Source organism: Eumetopias jubatus, unplaced genomic scaffold (genome assembly GCF_037043125.1).
Source record: "Eumetopias jubatus isolate StellerSeaLion01/CBP00866 unplaced genomic scaffold, mEumJub1_p1.0 scaffold_4, whole genome shotgun sequence".
Lineage (NCBI taxonomy): Eukaryota > Metazoa > Chordata > Mammalia > Carnivora > Otariidae > Eumetopias > Eumetopias jubatus.
The window spans coordinates 35147195-35172319 of record NW_028274810.1 but is presented as its reverse complement, the minus strand read 5'-3'; positions in this window follow the sequence as shown (position 1 = coordinate 35172319).

Sequence of the window (25125 nt, the reverse complement as noted above, 5' to 3'; positions counted from 1 at the left end):
CATTTACCTGTATTTTAAAGAACAAAATGTGAGATGTAAAAGAAAATTTAGGCTCGCAGCAGGTAGGCTCAAGCCAACAGGGTAGGTACTCATTTTCCTCTGTTATCAGGGGTTCCAAAGTGAAGAGGCTTGAGAAGCACTAAATGAATCTAAATGAATCATCATGTTGCAGATAAGGACCCAGATGGTTTATAAGATTTATTTGAGGTCAGAGTTAGATAGTGGGTAACTCTTTATGAGGTATTCTAAAGGCCTACTACTTCAGACATATCTGGAAAAAATGTGATCTGTTCAAGGAGTAAAAAATTAAATTAAGAACTTTCCATAGACCTGGGGGCGGAGCAAGATGGCAGAGGAGTAGGAGATCTGGATTTCGTCTGGTCTCAGGAATTCAGCTGGATAGGGATCAAACCATTCTGAACACTTACGAACTCAACAGGAGATCGAAGAAAAGAATAGCAACAACTCTCTGAACAGAAAAGCGACCACTTACTGGAAGGTAGGACGTGCGGAGAAGTGAATCGGAGGCGATATTCCGGGAGGATAGACGGCGGGGGAGGGGGCCTCCATCGTCCAATTCTGGCAAGTGATAGAGCCACGGAGCACAAAATCAGAACTTTTAGAAGTCGGCTCCGCTGAGGGACATTGCTCCGGTGGCTAAGCGGGGGTGGAACCCTTGCGGGACAGTGTGGTCTCAGGACCCTCGGGGTCACAGAAAGACCAGGGGTGCCTGAGTGCAGCAGAGCTCCCAGGTATCGGAGCGGGGAAGCCGGCTGCAGAGACGGAGCCGAGGAGTGGGCTCTCAGCTCGGGGTTGCCATAAATTGTAATCTGCGGCCCAGTCGGGCCACTGTTCCTCCAGCAGGGACCCAACAAGCAGCAGAGCTGGGGAGACTCCCCTTCCTCCCCTGGGAGGAGCGGCGCGGGAGCGCACCGCAGGGATCTGCTGGGTTTGGAGACTCCACACAGGGTCGGGTGCCAGAGATAGAAACGCTCGGTCACAGGCTGGGTGAGCACGGAGTGCGGCCGGAGACCGGGGACACGGGAGTGACTGACTGCTTTTCTCTGGGGGCGCACTGAGGACCGGGGCCCCGAGTTCTCGGCTCCTCCGGGTGGAGATTGGGAGGCCACCATTTTCATCGTGGTCCTCCAAAGCTGTACCGAGAGCTTGCAGGGAACAAAAACTCCTGAGAGCAAACCCGAGCAGATTGCTCAGCCCGGACCGACAAGGGTGGGGCAATTCCGCCTCCGGCAAAGACATTTGGGAACAACGGCAACAGGCCCCTCCCCCAGAAGATCAGCACGAACAGCCAACAAGCCAAGACCAAGTTTACCGATCAAGGAGAACAGGAGAACTCCAGCGCTAGGGGAATACTGCACATAGAATTCATGGCTTTTTTACCGGGATTCATTAGTTTTTCAAAGTTAATTTTTTTAACTGGTTTTTTTTTTAATTTTTCTTTTCCCCTTTTTTCAACCATCTTATCAATCCCTTTTTTAAAAAAAAACATTTTTTATTTTTCATTTTTAGAGTCATATTTTATCCCTTCATTTTTTGGCATATATATAAGTTGTTCTCTCTTTAAAATTTTGACATACAGTTTCTTCTAACAAATCAAAATATACCCTAAATCTCTAGTGTATGGCTTTGTTCTAGTCTCCTGCCTGATCACATTCTCTCCCATTTTTTTCTTTACTTTTTTTTTTTAAATCTTCCTCTTTCTTTTTTCAAACAACTTCTTATCTTACCAATTCCTTTCATAAAATCTTTTATAATTTTCATCTTTACAGTCATCTTCCATCCCTTCATTGTATTAACCCTTATTTTGTACATATATGTCTTTCTTCCTTTAAAATTTTAGGAGGAACTTTCTTCTAACAGACCAAAATACGCCCAAAATCTAGTGTGTGGCACTGATCTATGCACTAGCCTGATCATATTTGATCATATTCTGTTTTTTATTTGTTTTGTTCTCTTTTTGTTTCTTTTTATCTTTTTCTTTTTCTTTTTTTCTCTTTCTTTTTTCTTCCTTTCCCTTTCTTTTCTCCTGGTTTCAGGTCTTTTCTGATTTGTATAGAGTATATTTGCTGGAGAAGTCGTTAACCTGTTAGCATTTTGTTCTCTCATTCATCTATTCTCCTTTGGACAAAATGACAAGACGAAAAAAATCACCTCAGCAAAAAGAACAAGAGGTAGTACCGTCTGCCAGGGACCTACTCAATACAGACATTAGTATGATGTCAGACCTAGAGTTCAGAATCATGACTTTAAAGATACTAGCTGGTCTTGAAAAAACCGTGGAAGTTATTAGAGAAAGCTTTCTGGAGAAATAAAAGAACTAAAATCTAACCAAGTCGAAATCAAAAAGGCTATTAATGAGGTGCAATCAAAAATGGGGGTACTAACTGCTAGGATAAATGAGGCAGAAGAGAGAATCAGCGATATAGAAGACCAAACGATGGAAAATAACGAGGCTGAGAAAAAGAGAGATAAACAACTACAGGACCACGAGGGCAGAATTTGAGAGATAAACGATACGATAAGACGAAACAACATTAGAATAATTGGGATCCCAGAAGAAGAAGAAAGAGAGAGAGGGGCAGAAGGTATATTGGAACAAATTATAGCAGAGAACTTCCCTGATGTGAGGAAGGAAACAGGCATCAAAATCCAGGAGGCACAGAGAACCCCTCTCAAAATCAATAAAAATAGGTCAACACCCTGACATCTAATAGTAAAACTTACAAGTCTCAGAGACAAAGAGAAAATCCTGAAAGCAGCTCGGGAGAAGAGATCTGTAACTATAACAGTAGAAACATTAGATTGGCAACAGACCTATCCACAGAGACGTGGCAGGTCACAAAGGACTGGCATGATATCTTCAGAGCACTAAATGAGAAAAATATGCAGCCAAAAATACTATATCCAGCTAGGCTGTCATTGAAAATAGAAGGAGAGATAAAAATCTTCCAGGACAAACAAAAACTAAAGGAATTTGCAAACACGAAACCAGCCCTATAAGAAATATTGAAAGGGGTCCTCTAAGCAAAGAGAGAGCCTAAAAGCAGCATAGATCAGAAAGGAACACAGACAATATACAGTAACAGTCACCTTACAGGCAATACAATCACACTAAATTCATATCTTTCAATATTACCCTGAATGTCAATGGGCTAAATGCCCCAATCAAAAGACACAGGCTATCAGATTGGATTAAAAAACAAGACCCATCGATATGCTGTCTGCAAAAGACTCATTTTAGACCCAAAGACACCCCCACATTGAAAGTGAGGGGGTTGAAAACCATTTACCATGCTAATGGACACCAAAAGAAAGCTGGGGTGACAATCCTTACATCAGACAAATTAGATTTTAAACCAAAGACTGTAATAAGAGATGAAGAAGGACACTATATCTTACTTAAAGGGTCTATCCAACAAGATCTAACAACTGTAAATATCTATGCCCCTAACATGGGAGCAGCCAATTATATAAGGCAATTAATAACAAAAGCAAAGAAACACATTGACAAAAATACAATAACAGGAGGGGACTTTAACACCCCCCTGACTGAAATGGACAGATCATCTAAGCAAAAGATCAACAAGGAAATAAAGACTTTAAATGACACACCGGACCAAATGGACTTCACAGACATATTCAGAACATTCCATCCCAAAGCAACGGAATACACATTCTTCTCTAGTGCCCATGGAACATTCTCCAGAATTGATCACATCCTAGGTCACAAATCAGGTCTCAACCAGTACCAAAAGATTGGGATTATTCCTTGCATATTTTCATACCACAGTGCTTTGAAACTAGAACTCAATCACAAGAAGAAAGTCGGAAAGAACTCAAATACATGGAGGCTAAAGAGCATCCTACTAAAGAAGGAATGGGTCAACCAGGAAATTAAAGAAGAATTTAAAAAATTCATGGAAACCAATGAAAAGGAAAACACAACGGTTCAAAATCTTTGGGATATAGCAAAGGCAGTCCTAAGAGGAAAGTATATAGCAATACAAGCCTTTCTCAAGAAACAAGAAAGGTCTCAAATATACAACCTAACCCTACACCTAAAGGAGCTAGAGAAAAAACAGCAAATAAAGCCTAAACCCAGCAGGAGAAGAGAAATAATAAAGATCAGAGCAGAAATCAATGAAATAGAAACCAAAAGAACAGTAGAACAGATCAACGAAACTAGGAGCTGGTTCTTTGAAAGAATTAACAAGATTGATAAACCCCTGGCCAGGCTTATCAAAAAGAAAAGAGAAATGACCCAAATCAACAAAATCATGAATGAAAGAGGAGAGATCACAACCAACACCAAAGAAATACAAACAACTATAAGAACATATTATGAGCAACTCTATGCCAGCAAATTAGATAACCTGGAAGAAATGGGTGCATTCCTAGAGATGTATCAACTACCAAAATTGAACCAGGAAGAAATAGAAAACCTGAACAGACCTATAACCACTAAGGAAATTGAAGCAGTCATCAAAAATCTCCCAAGAAACAAAAGCCCAGGGCCAGATGGCTTCCCAGGGGAATTTTACCAAACATTTCAAGAAGAATTAATACCTATTCTCTTGAAACTGTTCCAAAAAATAAAAATGAAAGGAAAACTTCCAAACTCATTTTATGAGACCACCATTACCTTGATCCCCAAACCAGACAAAGACCCCATCAAAAAGGAGAATTACAGACCAATATCCTTGATGAACATGGATGCAAAAATTCTCACCACAATACTAGCCAATAGGATCCAACAGTACATTAAAAGGATTATTCACCATGACTAAGTGGGATTTATCTCTGGGCTGCAAGGTTGGTTCAACATCCACAAATCAATCAACGTGATATAATACATTAACAAAAGAAAGAACAAGAATCATATGATCCTCTCAATAGATGCAGAAAAAGCATTTGACAAAGTACAGCATCCCTTCTTGATCAAAACTCTTCAGAGTATAGGCATAGAGGGTACATACCTCAATATCATAAAAGCCATCTATGAAAAACCTACAGCAAATATCATTCTCAATGGGGAGAAGCTGAGAGCTCTCCCCCTAAGGTCAGGAACGTGGCAGGGATGTCCAGTCTCACCACTGCTATTCAACATAGTATTAGAAGTCCTAGCCACAGCAATCAGACAACAGAAAGAAATCAAAGGCAGCCAAATCGGCAAAGAGGAAGTCAAACTCTCACTCTTTGCAGATGATATGATACTGTATGTGGAAAACCCAAAAGACTCCACCCCAAAACTGCTAGAACTCATACAGGAATTCAGTAAAGTAGCAGGATATAAAATCAATGCACAGAAATCAGTGGCATTCCTCTACACCAACAACAAGACAGAAGAGAGACAAATCAAGGAGTCGATCCCATTTACAATTGCACCCAAAACCCTAAGATACCTAGGAATAAATCTAACCAAAAAGGCAAAGGATCTGTACTCAGAAAACTATAAAATACTCATGAAAGAAATTGAGGAAGACACAAAGAAATGGAAAAACGTTCCATGCTCATGGATTAGAAGAACAAACATTGTGAAGATGTCAATGCTACCTAGAGCAATCTACACATTCAATGCAATCCCCATCAAAATACCATCCACTTTTTTCAAAGAAATGGAACAAATAATCCTAAAATTTGTATGGAACCAGAAGAGACCCCGAATAGCCAGAGGAATGTTGAAAAAGAAAAGCAAAGCTGGTGGCATCACAATTCCGGACTTCCAGCTCTATTACAAAGCTGTCATCATTAAGACAGTATGGTACTGGCACAAAAACAGACACAAGATCAATGGAACAGAATAGAGAGCCCAGAAATGGACCCTCAACTCTATGGTCAACTCATCTTTGACAAAGCAGGAAAGAATGTCCAATGGAAAAAAGACAGTCTCTTCAACAAATGGTGTTGGGAAAATTGGACAGCCACATGCAGAAGAATGAAACTGGACCATTTCCTTACACCACACACAAAAATAGACTCAAAATGGTTGAAAGACCTCAATGTGACACAGGAGTCCATCAAAATCCTAAAGGAGAAGACAGGCAGCAACCTCTTCGACCTCAGCCGCAGCAACTTCTTCCTAGAAACATCGCCAAAGGCAAGGGAAGCAAGGGCAAAAATCAACTCTTGGGATTTCATCAAGATAAAAAGCTTTTGCACAGCAAAAGAAACAGTCTACAAAACCAAAAGACAACCGACAGAATGGGAGAAGATATTTGCAAATGACATATCAGATAAAGGACTAGTATCCAAAATCTATAAAGAACTTATCAAACTCAACACCCAAAGAACAAATCATCCAATCAACAAATGGGCAGAAGACACGAACAGACATTTTTCTAAAGAAGACATCCAAATGGACAAGAGACACATGAAAAAGTTCTCAACATCGCTCGGCATCAGGGAAATCCAAATCAAAACCTCAATGAGATACCACCTCACACCAGTCAGAATGGCTAAAATTAACAAGTCAGGAAATGACAGATGTTGGTGGGGATGCGGAGAAAGGGGAACCCTCCTACACTGTTGGTGGGAATGCAAGCTGGTGCAACCCCTCCGGAAAACAGTATGGAGGTTCCTCAAACAGTTGAAAATAGAGCTACTATACAATCCAGCAATTGCACTACTGGGTGTTACCCCAAAGATACAAATGTAGGGACCCAAAAGGGTACATGTACTCCAATATTTATAGCAGCTATGTCCACAATAGCCAAACTGTGGAAAGAGCCAAGATGTCCATCAACAGATGAATGGATAAAGAAGAAGTGGTATATATACACAATGGAATATTATGCAGCCATCAAAAGGAATGAGATCTTGCCATTTGCAATGACGTGGGTGGAACTGGAGGGTGTTATGCTGAGTGAAATAAGTCAATCAGAGAAAGACATGTATCATATGACCTCACTGATATGAGGAATTCTTAATCTCAGGAAACAAACTGAGAGTTGCTGGAGTGGTGGGGGGTGGGAGGGATGGGGTTGCTGGGTGATAAGCATTGGGGAGGGTATGTGCTATGGTGAGCACTGTGAATTGTGCAAGACTGTTGAATCACAGATCTGTACTTCTGAAACAAATAATGCAATATATGTTAAGAAAAAAAAAGGAGAAGATAGCAGGAGGGGAAGAATGAAGGGGAGTAAATCGGAGGGGGAGACGAACCATGAGAGACGATGGACTCTGAAAAACAAACTGAGGGTTCTAGAGGGGAGGGGGTGGGGGGATGGGTTAGCCTGGTGATGGGTATTAAAGAGGGCACATTCTGCATGGAGCAGTGGGGTTATGCACAAACAATGAATCATGGAACACTACATCAAAAACTAATGATGTAATATATGGTGATTAACATAACAATAAAAAAATTTTTTAAAAAATTAAAAAAATAAAAAGCCAGATGTTAGACTTACTAAATAAAAAAAAAAAACTAATGATGTAATGTATAGTGATTAACATAACAATAAAAATTTTTTTAAAAAAAGAACTTTCCATAGACCAGCAGACCAAATGAAGGGGGTGGGGGGCACCAACACAGCTAGGGTTAATGTACTTATATTTTCAAATTAATTAGGAGGACCATATATGTACTTGTAAAATCCTATGATCAAGACCATGTAAAATAAGTTCTAGGTAAGAACTAAATACCCTGAATACAGCAGGCAGATGGTGGAGAGAGACAGCACTTTCATCATTAGGATGGAAACTTGCAGTTTGGTAGTCTCCCAATGAAAAGAAGGGAAGAAACTTACATTTTCCTTCCTTAAAACAAGCATAGCTGACTTGAAACTCCCCAAATCCTACAAAGCACTTTCCCCTATGAACTTAAGCTGGAGGTTGCCAAGGCAAAGGCTGGATTACAGGACCTCCCAGGTCCCTTTCAATTTCCAAAGGTATATGGTTCTACGATGACACAGACCTGCCCAACTCTGTCTGCTCTGTGATGAAAATTTATAACATGCATTTGCTTAGTGCTTGCTTTGTGAAAGGGGTAGACTTTGTTATTCACTTGTTTAATTTCAAATGAGACCTCCATTACTAGTTTAAAGCGATAAACTCTGGGAGGCAATATACCTGTCTCACACACCTGCATGTGGATGTAAACAGTGACCCAACACACAATAGCTCATGGAGGAATGAGCAGAGGGACAGTCTCTTGGCAGACAGGACATGACATATTTGCAATACTGCAACAGAAACTAGAAGAAAATGGCTTTTGGAATCCCACACCAGAAAGTAAACTATTTTCAATGGAAGAGAGCTGTTGGCCATATAGTTGAATCTTTTACCACCACCAAACAAACCCTTTGTCAACCCAGACATTTTTGAAAGGGGCAAAGACACTTTCAATTGTCAGCATTCCCTTGAGGGCTTCCTCTGAGCATCTCATTTGGTGTTCTGTCATGCAGATGCTCACTTGGTTAGCACTCAAGAAAGAAGCAGACAGATTCATTACAAGCCAGGCAGACACACAAATTCCTCTTCGGAAAATTCACCACAAATTTTTCTTAAGTGTTCGCCTTTTATGATTGCGGTCATGAACATTTCAGTTCAGACTATAGCCATGCCTCTTTCATTCTGAAAGCTACTGAGGGGCTCCATCACATGCCAGGCTTCTGCAGTAAAGCACTGGGCAGGGCAGGGTTGAAGAGCAGCAGGGAGGTAGGCATCCTGGCGCCTGATGCCCTGTTCCTACACTATATTCCAGTCTTCCTGGCATTACCCCTTTTACCATGAGTTGTCATTAATTCCTTCCAGCTTCTACTCCTAGCAAGTCCTACTTCCCTGATTACATTCTGGGACTCATTTGCTGGGCCAGTGCCTAGTGTGGTTACACATGTGTAGCTACTATTGAAACCTAATATTGCACAGTAGAATACTGGATGTTGAATTGGCTTTCTATTCTATGGGCTCATTAGGTGAAGAAGAAGATAACTGCCTCTCCACTAAAATCTTGTTTCCTGTTAGAGCCAGAAGGGTTTCTTTGATTTGCTCCTAAACCCTGAAGGGAAAAAACAAGGACTGTTGAGCCCAGTGACATTCCCCAAACCCAGCACATTGTCCCCCCACAGAGTCAGCAGACCTCTGCTTTACAGCTTCTTAAAACTCTCTCTCTGGATGTAGTCATATTGTGTGTGGCCTCAGTAAGGCGTTCCACGCTACATTGTGGGCTGCTAGGGTGATGGGAGTAACCACTGATAGGGGAGAGAGTTGGGATCATCCAGATCATAAGGAAGTTCACCGCCTATCTAATTCAGTCTGGTAATGATATTGCAGAGCTCTCTGAGCTGAGGTGGGGCTCATCTTCACACAAGGCTTGAAGGATATTAAGCATTGTGCCCAGGTTGAAGCCCGAAGCTTGAGCCAACTCCTAGGGGAGGGGGCTGGAAGGAGTGAGGTAGGTAGGAAGACATGGAATGTTAAGCAGGGAGCTGAGTAGAAACCCATGTGGACCACGGAAGACTACTCAGCAGGCTCCCAGGCACCTGTGGACTCATACACTAATTCTAGAACCCTCCTCAGGTCCAGAAATTGCTCCTTGTGACCTGCCACACTTGGTTCACAGCATGCAGATCTTTCATGACCATCACAGAATAGTATGGGGAAAGGCAGGACTTGACAATTATTTCTGTATCATTGATCAATTTATAAAATACATCAAGATCATTAAGAAATTCTTCTTGAAACTAAAGAAGGGGGGAGAAAGTAGCCAAAGTGGTCATCAAGCATTTAACTGTCTTGACTAAAATTTTTTAGTTTACAAGAAGCCATTTTTCCAGGGGGCAGTCTAGATCTATTATTTTGAAACTTTCCCAAGTAGTGTTGGTTTGCTCCCTTCTTTGATGTTTTCCTTGGAAAAACTTGACCAGTTGGAGAGCTTCCTAAAAAAACTATGCTCATAACCTGCAGACATGTAATCACCCTATTTATCTTACCACATTTCTGGTACCAGTTGTCAAGTTACTATGCTTTGAAAAGTACCAGTCCCTTTCTACCTTCTCCAACCTTAAGCAGAAGCCCTTGATGGAAACTGACTTCATTAGCAGCTCTCAACCTCAAAACAGCAGAAAAAGAGCAAAACACTGGTTTCCTTCAGAAGTTTGTAAACAGAGGGACAAGAAGACTTTCATTTATTCTTTTTCTGTTTTGAGTGGATTTATGAGGTGCTAGAAACAGGAGCTGAAGATAAAAATCTTTTGTTTCACAGATTATATATCATGTTTACCTTTGCCAGATTATTTTTTTATACACTGCCTTGCTAAGGAAAGGACTTCCTCAAAACAGAACTGTAAGGAGACATGAATGGGCTATTTATGAAAAACGGGTTGTCTGAGGAACTGGATTGAGTACAGAGGTTAAATAACTTAAAAGCTTTGTACATGGCAGGAGAATGATTTGGAGGTTCAGAGACGTAAAAAGCCCTTTGGAGAAAGCCTGAGGCACCTTTATATCATCCAACACCATATTCCAGGATTCTCTTTGGTTCAGTTGGTTCAAAGAAATCTTCTGAATGAATCTGAAGTACAATTTATAAGACTAAAGGGAATGGTGAGGGAAAGGTGAGACTTTGGAATATTGTGTTGGTTTCTGAGGGATTTAAGTATAAATGAATGAAACAGAAAACACAAAACCAAGAGAGACAATCAATGAAACCAGCAGTTGGCTCTTTGGAAAGACCAATAAAATTTACAAACCTTTAGCTGGATTGACCAAGTAAAAGAAAAAGAAGACAGAAATTAACAAAATCAAGGATGAAAGAGACACTAACTAGAGAAATTAAAAATAATCACATTAGATAATGTGATGAAGTAGACAATTTAGATGAATTAGACAAACTCCTAAAAAGCCACAAATTACCAAACTGACTCAAGAAAAAACAGAAAATATGAATAGCCCTAGAACAAGAAAATAGATTAAATTAGCAATTAATAATCCGCTCACAAAGAAAATCCCTGGTCTCTGTGACTTCATTGGTGAATTGTATCAAATATTTAAAGAAAATATAATACCATTCATAAACTCTCAGAAAATGGAGAGGAGGATACTTCCCAATTCATTCTAGGAGGCCAGTATTACTTTAATACCAAAGCCAGAAAGAGACAGCTGAAGAAATGAAAACAACACGTTCCACATGAACATAGATACCATATTAACCAATGGAATCAGCAACACATGAAAAGGATTATACACCATAACCACATAGGATTGAGGCCAGCAATACAAGGTTGGTTTAACATATCAATTAATGTAATGTATCAGATTGATAGAATAAAGGAAGAAAAAAAAACATGAAGGTTTTAGCAGATGCAGAGAAAGCATTTGAAAAAATCCAATACACTTTCATAATAAAAACTCTCAACATACTAAGACTACAAGGACATATCCACAACCTGATAAAGGACATCTGCAAAAAATTCACAGCTAACATCATACTTAATGTGGAAAGACTTTTAAAACACTTTCTCCCTAGGAAACCCAAGGGTCTCCTTTCACCACTTCTCAACATCCTCTTCTCAACATTGTACTGGACGGTCTATTGAGTGAAATAAGGGAGAAAAACAAATGAAGATTCTATGTTGGAGAAAACACTGTACTGTCATTATCTGCAAAAAACATATCCTATATGTAGAAAATACCAAGGAATCCATTAAAATCTATTAGAATTAATAAATAGGTTAGCAAGCACACATAATGCAAGAGCAATATATAAAAATTAGCTGTATTTCTATACTATCAACAATCTAAAATAAAATTAAGGGAACAATTACATTCACAACAACATCAAAAAGAATAAAGTATGTAGACCTAAATTTAACAAAATGAATGATGGACTTGTATACTGAAAACTACTAAACAATGCTGAAAGAAATTAAAGAAAATGACCTTACATGTATGGTCACTTGATTTTCAGCAAAGGTGTCATGGTATTTCAGTGGGGGAAAGAACAGTCCTTTCAACAAATAGTATAGGAAAAAAACTGGATGGTCACAGGCAAAAACATGAACTTAGATCCTTACTTCACACCTTATACAAAAATTAACTCCAGATAGATCACAGAATAAATTTATGAGCTAGTACTAAAAAATTTCTGGGAAAAATAATAGGAGAAAATCTTTGGGGCCTTGGATTAGACAGAGATCTTAGATATGACACCAAAAGTATAATCCATTAAATCCATTAAAAAGTAATAAAACTGGGGAATTTTTTAAATTTTCATTTCAAAATTTAAGACTTTTCATTTTCTTATTCATGTCTTTTTGAGTGCAAAAGATAAGCCACAAACTGGGAGAAAGTATTTGCAAATCACACATCTGATAAAGGATGCATATTCAGCATATATAAAGAATTCTTACAACTCAATAATACAAACAATGAAATGGGCAAAGAAATGGACAAAAGAATTAAAAAGCTATTTTACCAACAAAGATACATACACTACTCATAAATACATGAAAAGATGTTCTACACCATTACTCATTAGAGAAATGCAATTTAAAACCACAATGAGACACTACTACACACCTACTAGAATGACTAGAATCAAAAAGACAAGACATTTCCAAGCATTGATGAGGATGTAGAGAAACTAGAACCCTCTTACATAGCTGGTGGGAACATAATATGGTGCATAAATTGGAAGACAGTTTGGCAGTTTATTAAAATGTTAAATATAAACTTATTATATAACCCAGAAATTCCACTTCTAAGAATCTACCCATGAGAAATGATAGTGTATGTTCACAGAAAGACATGTACATGAATGTATTCAGAAGCATTATTCATAAAAGCCAAAAGCTAGAACAATCCAAACTGACTAAAAACAACCTAACAACTGGTGAATGGATGCACAAAATGTGATATATCCATCTAATAGAATTCTTTTCAGCAATAAAAAGGAATGAGGAACTGATAAATGCTACAACATGAACAAATCTCAAAAATATTATGCTAAATGAAAGAACCAGATGCAATGACAACATATTTTATGAGTGCATTTATATAAAATGTTCATCAAAGGCAAATATGCAGAGATAGGAAGCAGATCAGTGGTTGTCTAGGCAGGGATCAACTTCCAACAGACAGAAGAGGGAATTTTTTGGTGGTGATGAAAATGTTCTAAAACGATTTGGGTTGCAGTGATGGTTGTACATCTCTATAGATTTACCAAAAAATCATTCACTTATATACTTTAACAGTGGGTGAATTTTATGGTAGGCAAATAATGTTTCAACACTGTTTACAAAAAGAGTAAAGGATAAATTGTTCTATAGTCCCTAGCTATAATAAAACCGACATTTTCTGAACTTCTCCATACTTATTGAGCACTAAATGTCAGGTATTATTAAGAGTTTTACGAAGATTGTTTATATTTAATTAACATTACTAAAGTCAAAATTATTTTCCCATTTCATATATGAGGAAATAGCCACAGAGAAACAAAGATCCAGGGCCATGGAGCTAGTAATCTGAAGAGCAGGGTTTGAGCCCATTGTTTGTCTGGTAGCAAGGCCCAGACTCTTAATCACTGCACCTAGGTATCCGTCTGCAGACTTCTAAGCAAATTAATTTTGGCTCCGTCTGATATGTGAAGTAAACTACCTAACTTCCCACAATTTCTTCCTTTAATATCTTTATAGACAAATGAATTTATTTTCCTCCTTCCTGCCTGGGTCATTCACTTTCCCATCAATTACTGTGCTTCAGTGGTTTTTAATCTTCAGCTGTGTTTTAGCAGTGTTTTAATCTTCACATGCATCAGGTAACCGCTACAGAGTTTGACACCTTGGATCAACAAAGCAGAGGACTCTAGGCTATGAAGGGAAATTCTGAGTGCTTGGAAAAGCAAGTTTTCCATAGCTTAAATTTTGCACTAACAGTAGGCCTTTTGACTCCATTGAATCTGGCAACTCTTCGGAGAAATATAAAATTGATCACATAGTACATATTATAAAAACCCATTTGTCTCTAAATGGTTTCACACAAGACACAGTTTATTCCACAGGTTAACTTTCTAAATTAAGTCCTTCTCTAAAGTCAAAACACTAAGAAGAACCAGGTTTCATAAATGAATAGTGGATTTTTTCATTAATAACAACAACAACAAAAAAAAAACAGCACAAAGCTGAAAGGTCCACTGGGTAGATCTAAAATGTGGGAACAATTCATAATTGAGGGCCTAATGTTACATTTTTAAAAAAATCTCTTTGAGGTATCATCAGACAAAATTAAAAATTCTCTACCATGGGCCATTTCCAAGTGCAGATGCCAGTTTGACCACACATTTTAAACATGTGTCTGGAGAATTTTATGTAGCTCCTTTTACAAACTTAAAGAGAAATATATTCTCTGTTACCAAAGAAAATTGGTCTATTGGGAGGATTTAGAAATGGAAAAAATGTAGAAAATAATCCACAAGTAAATACTAGGGCAGTTTCTATTTGTACCTATGCCTGCACTGGTTATAAGTTAGGCTCTTTTGAAGACTACACACATATGTTATGCATAAATGTATTTTGGAAGGAAGGTAAGAAGAAAGAAGCCATGACCAGAGGATGGTATAATAAGAAATCTAATCCATTTTACTGCATAGCTTTTGCTAAAGCATATCGTCAGCTAAGACCCCCATGTGGTGAACCATGCCCCATAAAAGAGCATATTGATGGCCACTTAATGGAACAATAAACCAATAAATCAACATGTTGTTTCCGTAGCACAATTGCAGCCAGAGACTTTTATCTTCCATAGTCAGACAGAAGAGGTACTTGTTAAATTTTGCTTTAATTATCTTTTATTAATTAAATTTAAATTTTTAAATTTTGTTTTATCAGATAATTCTTTAATTATCAGATGATTTCCCATTTATCTGTTTTTCCATTTACCTCTCTGTTTTTACTTAAAACTTATTATAACCAACTTTTGAACCTACATATTTGTCTACGTGTTTAAACCAATTTCTCTGTTTCAGAGAATGGGAAGTTCAAAATGAACAAGCTCAACTGTTGTTGGAAAATAAAAATAACCTCTGGGACTTTGGACCAGAGTAATAGGAGTTGGTCCATAACCAAGACCACAGGTTGGCAGTGGCTAAGGGCATTCAGCCTGCAGGCACAGGGCATGCCCCCAGCACCACAGCTCCTGGACTAGGGTGGTCAAGATTGAGACAGTGAAAGGCTTATCTTGCTGGCATTGTCTGGGCCATCTGAAGGCAAGGATGGTGGGCACAGACCACAAGAGAAGAATTATGTTAGTGCCCACAATGCAAGATAATTCTCCCCTACCTTGGACATGGCTCAGGGAAAGAGGAATAGAGGATGGGTTTCAATGTGGGCTCCAAGACAACTGTGTTCACTCCTCACCAGCACCCTAGAATCTGAGTATGCAGAGGGGCTAGTCCTGGGTCCCTCCTTTTAGTGTAGGAAGCCTGAAGTAATACTGTATACACTGCGGTATGTTTTCCTCACCATGACCTCTGAAGTAGGTATAACTGTTAATACCTACATTTACAGATGATGCTCCTGGTTGTAGAGAGGGCAATGGGTCTGCAATAAAGTGTTTAGTGTATTAATGAGGGAGCCAGGCTAGAACACCATCTTCTGACGCCCATTCTGATATTCCCTCCAGTGAAAAACACTAACATTCTGAAATCAATAGTGTAAGAGAGGTTTGCTGTTTCTTCTTTTCAATGTAGTCATTGGAGAGAGACTGGACTCTAGTTAAGATAACAAGAAGGACCCTCTTGTACTAGCAGCATATAAAACCCCACTCCAGACAGATGGTTTTAGCATTTCCCCTCATGTTCCTTCCCTGTTCTTTTTCTTGGTTGGTATCCTGCTGCATGTGTCCTAGGAGACCAAGGTAGAACTGCCAATTGCCATTCTGGCTAAGGGGCTCCATGGTTTCCACTCAGAGGTAGGGGTTATAATTCCACATTTGAAATTTGGTTTGGATTGAGCTTTGGGCCACAATTCTCATATTCAAAAGGGGAAAAAAATCTTCTCCAAAAAGGCTTTTTTTTTTTTTTAAGTTTTCAAGTTTTAAATAGAGAAAAAAGGTGACAAGTCCAATTATTTTTGGTGATGATCAGCAGCATCTTTTTTTTTCAAAGATTATCATTTACATAGCACAGCATCATTGACTACTGGAATGTCATCAGGAACTGCTATTCTGGAAGCTGCTGAAAATGTGATCTGGACAGAAGAAGAGTTCATGTTTCAGAGCAGCTGATGTCGTACTTTTCCAAAATATCTTCTAAAGACCAATCTATCCACCATTGGTCTCCTTAGTGGGATTTTGTGTATGAAAGCCTTTGGGAACATAAATAGTGATAACTAGCAAAAAGAGATATTAAATATTATTGTTTGCATAATATTTTAAAGTTTGAGAAATGCTTCTCCTTTCTCAACCACATTTAAAATCCATAAGTGGCTTCTATTTTGTTACACATGAGAGGACTGGAAAGCACCTTGCTCAGCTTCTCACCAAGCTCTTGAGGGAGGTAACTGACTCAGACCATGAGCCACATTCATGACATGTCAATGCTTCTCACAAATAATGTTTTTTTTTAAGTAGGCTCCATGCCAGCGTGGAGGGCTTGAACAGGCTTGAACTCACAACCCTGAGATCAAGACCTAGGCTGAGATCAAGAGTCGGACGCTTAACCAACTGAGCCACCCAGGCGCCCCACAAATAATTCTTTAGAAAATAAAAAGCCCCCAATTAGTTCTGTGAATATGCAGTGCCATGTGGAAATAAAGCTTTTGAATTTGCTCAGTGCCGCATTTGGTACCCCCCTCTGAGGTGAAATGCCACCACACCTGGGATGGGCTCTGTGACTGCCAAGCTTACTGTGCACTAGAATTCAAAGGGGTGAAAATACTGGATTTTACTTAAGCACCTATCTCTCTGGCCTTTCAACATACCCCAGTCCGCTGTTGAGAATGAGAAACAAATCAGGAATTAGGAGCCAAACCTGTCTGCCTCCTGTTTCTGAGGCCTGCTGTTGGGCAAATAGGGAGGGGAGCTAGCCTGACTCTACCCTGCTTTCCCTGAATTAGAGGTAGTTACAGGCTCCCTTTCCTGCATAGCCTTAGTGCTTTTTTTCACAGCATATTCCATGTCACATTACGATTTTTTTGCTTATACCGCAATTCCCCACTATGTTGTGGCCCTTTTTGAGGCTGGGACTGTTTGTCATCTAAATAGCACATCACTGGGCACAGAGGACAGACTTAACGAACACTCATTGAATGAATATGACACAAGGAGGTTTGCCATTATGAATGAACTCAGAGACCATGGAACATTTGCGCTAAAGCATCTCCATGTGGGAGGGATCTAATTGCGGAGGTGCACTGGCTAGATCAATTGCCTAATCCATTTCTGGCCAGAAGAAAATGTTGTCCTAGAGTTAGAAAAATAATATTCCTGTTCATTTAAATTTTCTTTTTCATGTCACAGAGCATCTTTGTTTATAGATACTGTGCTACCTTTCCAGAGGGCAGGCACATATCCCTGTTCCAACAGGGGGGATGTGCTAGATCAAACCATTCATACCCTCTCACCTTTCCCCTGCTAACCAGTTGCATATTTACAGGTTTGTGAGCCTGGAGTTAAAGTGTAATCGTGGGTCAGCATGCAAGAAAAGAGAAAGATGAAGGAAGATCTAGCTAAATCAGGGTCAAGGAAAGTGGAACACCTGTTACAGATTAGTATTGAACAAAAAGGTTCTCACAATGTGATGACCAAAGAAGAGCTGGTCCTTGGTCTTTGGTTCTCCAGTATTGTGAGAATACTGGTAGGCAAGGGTCTTCCTCACAAAACTTACACTCAGAGCCATTAAGAGGTGGAATGGGTCTGCTCTTCTGACTCTGGAGCCTTTCACTAGCACTTCTATAGCATATGCTGCTTCCAAAACACATGATGAAACACATGTTTTCTTAATTAATCCTCATGGAGGAAACAGAACATAGCTGTTAATAGTTGATTGTATAGGTTTTGCAGTCAGACTGACCTTGGTTAGAATCCTGGCTTCCATTACTTGCTATATGACCTTGGACAAAGTTTAACCTCCCTGAGCCCCAGTTAGCATCTATAATGAACACATAATAACACTCCCCTTTTCAACGGTTATTAAGGTTAAATAAGGTAATGTACATACATTATTTGGCCAAGTGCCTGGTCTCTAAAAAGTGCTTTAAAACGACAGTTGTAAATGATGTAAATATTATCCTTACCCGTTAGAAGACACTTTCTGCTTGCCCACCCCTAGAGAGCTGTTCTGATAGGCAAGTCAAGGAAAACCTTCTGAATCAAATGCTTACTCTGCACCAGGTCTCAAGGATGTTGGCTTGGAATCCCGACAGTCTCTATTTAGTCACAGTTCCTACCGACTCGAGTCAGCCTCCTGCCCATGTCAAGACCAAGCCTGCAGTTTCTCCTCATCACATGACTCTTCTCTCTAACCTTCTCGAGCTCACATTGCCTGGCCCTGGCCCCAGGGAAGACATGACACAGGCCACTGGAGCAAGATGTTTCATTAAGTTGGCCAGGAAGACAACTTTTCTTAGAGAGACTTTTTTTGGAAAAGAAATTCCTCCTTTCAAGTAAAATAACCCTGACTGAAATCACTGGGCTATGCCAGCGACATCAGGGCATCATTAAAAGAAAAGCCTTGACTAAGCAATGTTTATAATTTCAGAGTTGTTTGGCGTTTACGGTGTAATTTATGCCATGTGTTCTATCATTAACAGTTTTTAAGACCGACCTATGTTTTTTCATTCAGCTGAGCACAAAACACCCACTTATGACACGGCATCTCCCATAATAAGGAAAACACACTCTTTCATTGAACTGGGAGGTTTCCTTTGTAAACCATTATTTGTTGGGTAGCATTTCCCTTCAACTATCTAACTGGCTACAGACAATGAAAACAACTTAAAGAGCAAAGAGTTCAATTTCAAGGTCTACTTGTCCAGAATTTGTATCATGAGCTGTCTGCCGGAGGGTAGTTCAGGTTTGCTGGTAGGAGCCTGCCTTGATTCCTGTTTAAGAACTGGGAACATCTCTGGGGCTGAGCAGAGCCTCAGAAATATCTTTCAAGAACCGCTTCAGGGGCAAGAAGGCAGTGTTGCTTTCTGTGGAGTGAAAGGGAGGCCACAGCTGTGAGGAGTTGAGCTCTGACTCCTAGCACATAGCTGCCAAAAGTACATTGTTGCGCATACCACAACACAGACCCCTGCAAGGCTCAATTCCTTCTCAGAGGTCTGACCGTATGAAATATGGGCTGTGTAGAATAGTCCCTCGGGAACACTGAACTAGTGGAACATCTAGTGCAGCTTCAAAAAAAATCTACCAACAAAATTCTTTGAAAATAAAACAAGACACACACACACACACACACACACACACACACACACACACACACACACCAAACCTAACCTCTGCTTTGGTTTAGATCTCACAGGAGAGGAATAAGACTTGAAATGCTGCTTCTGCAACATCAGTAAAAACATGACTAAGTCTACACGGCAGAACTATAATGGAAGGAAGCTCTTTGTCCCTGACTTATTTCTGTTACTGCTTCCTATCCATGATGTAGCATGATCTTGGTAACCCAAACAATTCATGTGCTGACTCTCAGGCCTTCCCAGCTCACAGAACCGAGGCATGAGTAACATGGCTCTGGGAACCCTATGACAAACACTAGGGTTGGGAATATATGAAACATGCAAGATAACAGACATCCAAATCACACACCCATCCCCTGAGTCATGCTTAGTGCCTCCCTCCTTTATACCCACAACCAATTGGCTGCTGAATTTTATCTACCTCCTAGGAAATCCTTTAAGTCTGACCCCCCTTGCTGTCCTTGGAATCATTACCGCCACGGCTCTTGCCAGAAGTATTTAACAGCCTCCTCACTGAGCTCCCTGACTTCCCTTTTGTCCTCTTCCATTCTATTCTCCATACTGCCTCACAGTGATCCTCCTAAAGCACAAATCAGCTCTTGCCAATGAATTCCAATGTCCTGATATTGACCATGGGATAGAGTTCAAACTCCTGCCAAGAGCCTCTGATGGCCTGAGGATCTATCTATCTGGGTTTTGTCACTGACTGGTGTTTGCCCTTAATCTCTTTGAGCCGCAGCCTCCTCACCCATAAATGAGGATAATAACAGTATTGCTCTCATGAGGTTGTCACAGGGGTTCAGTGAGATAAGGTAAGTAAAAAGTCTTACTGCCAGATACAGAAGAGGTGCTAAATGAAAGCTGTTACCAATGCACATAGCCCTCAGCCCATAGCCTTACACTGAATAACTTGCAGTTCCTGGAATAGGCTCAGCGATTTAGTGCCTGTTGTTTTTCACTAATTGATTGATTATTGATTCATCAGATATTTATTGAACATTTACACATGCCTGTGGCCTCAGCACCAACAATTTATTGAGTGCCAAAGACATAGCAATGAACAAGACAGGGTAGGTACTAGCTCTCCTGAAGTTTACATTCCAGAAGTGAAGACCCAGATAATAAAATTAGAAAGATTGATAATATTAAACGTTGGAGAGGATGTGGAGCATCTGGAATTCTCATACAATTGCTACTGGGAATGTAAATGGTGTAGCTACTCTGGAAAACAGTCTGGCAGTTTGTTACAAACAGGCACTCACTACGTGGCCCTGCAATTCCACTATTAGGTTACTAAAGAAAAGAAAGAAAAAGCAGGGTGCCTCAGTGGTGCAGTCAGTTAAGCCTCCGACTCTTGTTTTGGCTCAGGTCCTGATCTCAGGATTGTGTCATCAAGCCCCACACAGGACTCCATGCTCAGTGTGGAGTCTGCTAAAGTTTCTCTTTCCCTCTTCCTCTGCCCCTCCCCGCTTCTCTAAAATAAATATATCTTTAAAAAAGAAAGAAAGAAAAAACATATGCCCCCACATATAATATTCATAGTAGTTTTATGCATAATATGCAAAATGGAAACAATCCAAATATCTGTCAACAGACATTTGGTGAATGGATAGATTGTGGTATATCTCTACAATGGAATACTATTCAGCTACACAAAGGGATGAATCAATCAACTGTTACATGTGTCAACATGCATGAATCTTGAAAAAATTATGTTGAGCCAAAGAAAGTCAGCTACCAATAAATATATACTGTTTGATTCCATTTTTATATTCCAGAACAGGCAAAACTAATTAATAGGGACAGAAAGCAGACCAGTAGTTACCTAGGGTCAACTGTGTAAGGGAGGGAAGGAGGAGAATTGACTATAGAGAAGGAACTATTTGGAGTGATGAAAATATTCTATATCTTGATTGGGGTGATGGATGTGCATATTTGCACATTTAAAATGGGTACATTTTATTAGATTTAAAATTGAATTTTTTAAGACAAAAGATTAGTGAATGTTTATTATCTAAGAGAGATTAAATCCGAAGAAATCCATCACCCATGTGAAGAGCTAAATCAGACAATTCAATCATTAAATTTACAATCAGAACTTAGACAGTACTTTACACTTCAAGTGAGTATTTGGGGTATTTCAATTTTAATTGAATACAACACAGGTAGTTTGGAACATTCTATAGTATTCCTGTGTTCTGAGGTCATTTAATGATTTCTTCTGTGATAAACACTGTGCTAAATCTTAGGGAAATAATGATAAAAGACAGTCTTGTGGGTAAGAGAGATAAGAAAAAAGACAATTACAATATAGTTCTTTTTTTTAAGATTTTTATTTATTTATTTGACAGAGAGAGAGACAGCGGGAGAGAGAATACAAGTAGGGTAAGTGGGAGAGGGAGAAGCAGGCTCCCCGCCGAGGAGGGAGCCCATTGCAGGGCTCTATCCCAGGACCCTGGGATCATGACCTGAGCCGAAGGCAGACACTTAATGACTGAGCCACCCAGGCGCCCCAACAATTACAACATAGTTCTAAGAAATATTTTCATATAGTTGTATGCAATGTGCTATGGGGTTTAGGTGGAAGACTTTACACGTCAGCTTGAGGTGTCAAGCGGAGATATTGAATAAGAGCCTGGATGTAAAGATTTGGAGTTCTCCTATTGCCAAAGAAACAGATTTGTGAATTATCAGCATGTGTGTGGTAGTTGAAGTCATGCAAATGGATGGGACTGCTGAGAAAGAGAGAGTGCAGAATGAGGAGAGAGCTGAGGACAATTTTAAGGAACAAGAGGAGGAGGAACTTTCAGAGGAGTTTGAGAAGGAGTTATGTGCTGTCATGGAAACCAAGACAGAAAGAGTTTCAAGTTGGAGGGAGTATCTCCTGTGTCAACTGCTGCAAAAAGATCAAGGAAAATAAGGATTTGACAACTCTTCAGATACAGCACAAGGGTGAGGAGTGGAGCAGGGCCAGACTGAGGACTGGAAACAATGAATGCTAGAAGCTGTGAAAAGCAGACAGAAAAAGAATCTGAGAGGACCATTATGGGGGAAATTTTAATAAGTACTGGAGAGACTGAAGCCCAGAGAAGTGAATGGCTGATATTTCTGACAAACTTGATTGTGGAACCGAGGCAAGTGTGCAAATTTTACCTCTATCCTTGAGAATTCAGTGAGTAAAATTAACTCCAGTATGAAACGGAAAATCTTAGCCTGGCACCCAGTCTAGACCTTTTCTACAGCTGACCTTTTCTCCCTTGATATAATGGCTACTATTATTGATCCCCTCCATGTGCCTGGCACCAGGCTTATGCGTTCTGTAGATTCAGTCTTTGTGGCTTGTCTGCTTCTGGTAAGCACAAACTCCAGACACATTTTTAAAGATTCTTTGAAGTGAATGAAAGAGGCTGAAATCAGAAGCCAAACACTCATTAGAATAGGCTGTTCTTAGAAGGCACTTTGATACAAAGTATTTTCATGCAAAAATCCAGCGCCTTTCTGGTGCTGCCCATGAATGTGAGATACCGCAAGAGGCCTGCACTTACTGGGGCCAAGCCAACAGCTGTGATGAATTGCCCCCTGCTAGCATGAAACTGCCATCATGTGTTGCCTTTCTCCTGAAGGTGGCCACGAGGCTGTTGCTGTTTCCCCATTGGTGGCACAACATACAACAACAGAGAGTGAGCGTCAGTCTGGACAGTGAAACATGGCTCAGTCTGATTGCATTTTAGATCCTAAATAGAAGAGTAAGTGTTCTACATGTTCTGCTATCAAGACCCTAATTCCAATATTTATCACCCCTGCCAGGTCTCAATTTCCAACTGTTAAATGAAAGGGCATTGAGTACCACCCTACGTTTGTATATGGGTATTTGTAAGCACCACCGTATATGCCATTGAAATTCTATTTATACTTCATAATCACATACATTGCTCAGTGTAATTTATATGTAGAGATTGTTTACTTTGAAAAAAGAGAGCTAATAATTTTGACTAAATCATGCAGTTTAGAAAATTTTCCAATAGCGTCAGTAATCCAGTGTATTTTACTTTAGTCTAATGCCACCTACCTTAATTCACCTTTATTCTTTCAATGTGGTTCAGTTAAAAATAAAACAAAATTTTTACTGGAGATGATATCTTTGATGTATGGTCTTAATAATTCCATGAAAGAAAAACAAAACTCAATGGCAAATCATTAAACATTTAAACCAAAAGATTATAGACAAAAAGGAAGGGAGGAAGGGAAGGGGGAAGGAAAGGAAGGAAGGAAGGAAGGAAGGAAGGAAGGAAGGAAGAAAAGAAATAAAGTTGTATCCTATTTAAGGGACTGCATAGGCCATGTTAAGGGAGAGTCCTATTTTATCTAATGTGTATAAATGTAGAGTCATCCTAAGCAAAAAATTTCTGTTGTTTTTAGGTATCATTAAATAACAATGCTCAATAGAATAATTGTTAAAAATGATTTTTATGAACTAGAGTTCTGAGAGAACAAAGAAATTTTATTGTATAATAGAATATTTTTAAATGCTCATTTTAACCAAATAGCTACAGATAAACCTTTTATTTCTTTATATCCAAAGAACCTACAGTGGGATCTAGGCACCAGTTGGATAGAGGAAAAGTAGTGAATAAATTAGAAACAGATTTACAAAGAAACCCAAGAAAGAACAGTTGCTGCTCTGCTTCTTCAAATGACTTTCATAAAATAACTCAGGTTTCTAGTATGTCTGAGGTCTGAAGTAACTGTCAGATGTGCAGGACTCAGGAGCTAGTGAAAGTGAATCCATCTCTAAGAGGAGAGCCACACCAGACCCTACTTATGGACTGACAAGATTTCAATGAAATAAAAAACTTCCTAAAAGTCAGGCAATCTGACCACCAGTAGCAACATCCCTTGGCTAGATGGCTGTAAGTTTCTGAAAGAGACAGTCTTTGCCATATTTTCTTCCTTTTCAAGCCTTTAGATGGTTTGTAGAAACATTAGGGTAACAGTATTGGAATGAACATACACTGCAATTCTGTGATATGCTGCTCCCTGATCTCGAAGACTTCTGAAGACCCTCTGTTCCTAGAAACAGAGTTCCTACCACTGTTTAATCAAATTTTCCTGAGAAGTGAAAAGGAAACAGTGAATGCCTATTACATTCTGGGTAGTGGTATATGTATTATCTCATCTAAACCTCACAGCAACCTTGTGAAGTACCATCATCTCTTGCAGATGAGGAATCTCAGTGTGAGAGACATTAATTAACCTGACCAAAGTTACACAGCTCGTTTAATTAGTGGCAGAGTCTCAATTTAAGTAAAGTCTGGCTCCTTACAAAAAACTATGTGACCTCCCAAGATGAAACGTTCTTTATTTGATTTGGTAGATATTTTTTATCATATACTTAGGTTACCATTAAAAAGAAGGTACACCTGAATGTGAATATTTATTAAATCTAGGAGAAGACATTGACCTTGACACATATCTCATGACCCTACCTTGCTCCTTGTAGCAATGCATCAAAGAAAACCTCTAGAACCTGCTGGCAATTCCTGGAGAGGGTTCAAAGACTTTGCATTTCCCAGATATCTCCACGGACTGATGAGGTTCAATTTATTCTCTGCAGATTCAGGTGAGAGCAAAAGAACAAGCCACAGGAAAGACTTGCCTTTGCTTAAAGCCTATGGTATTAACTACGGCTGTTATGACTCAGTGC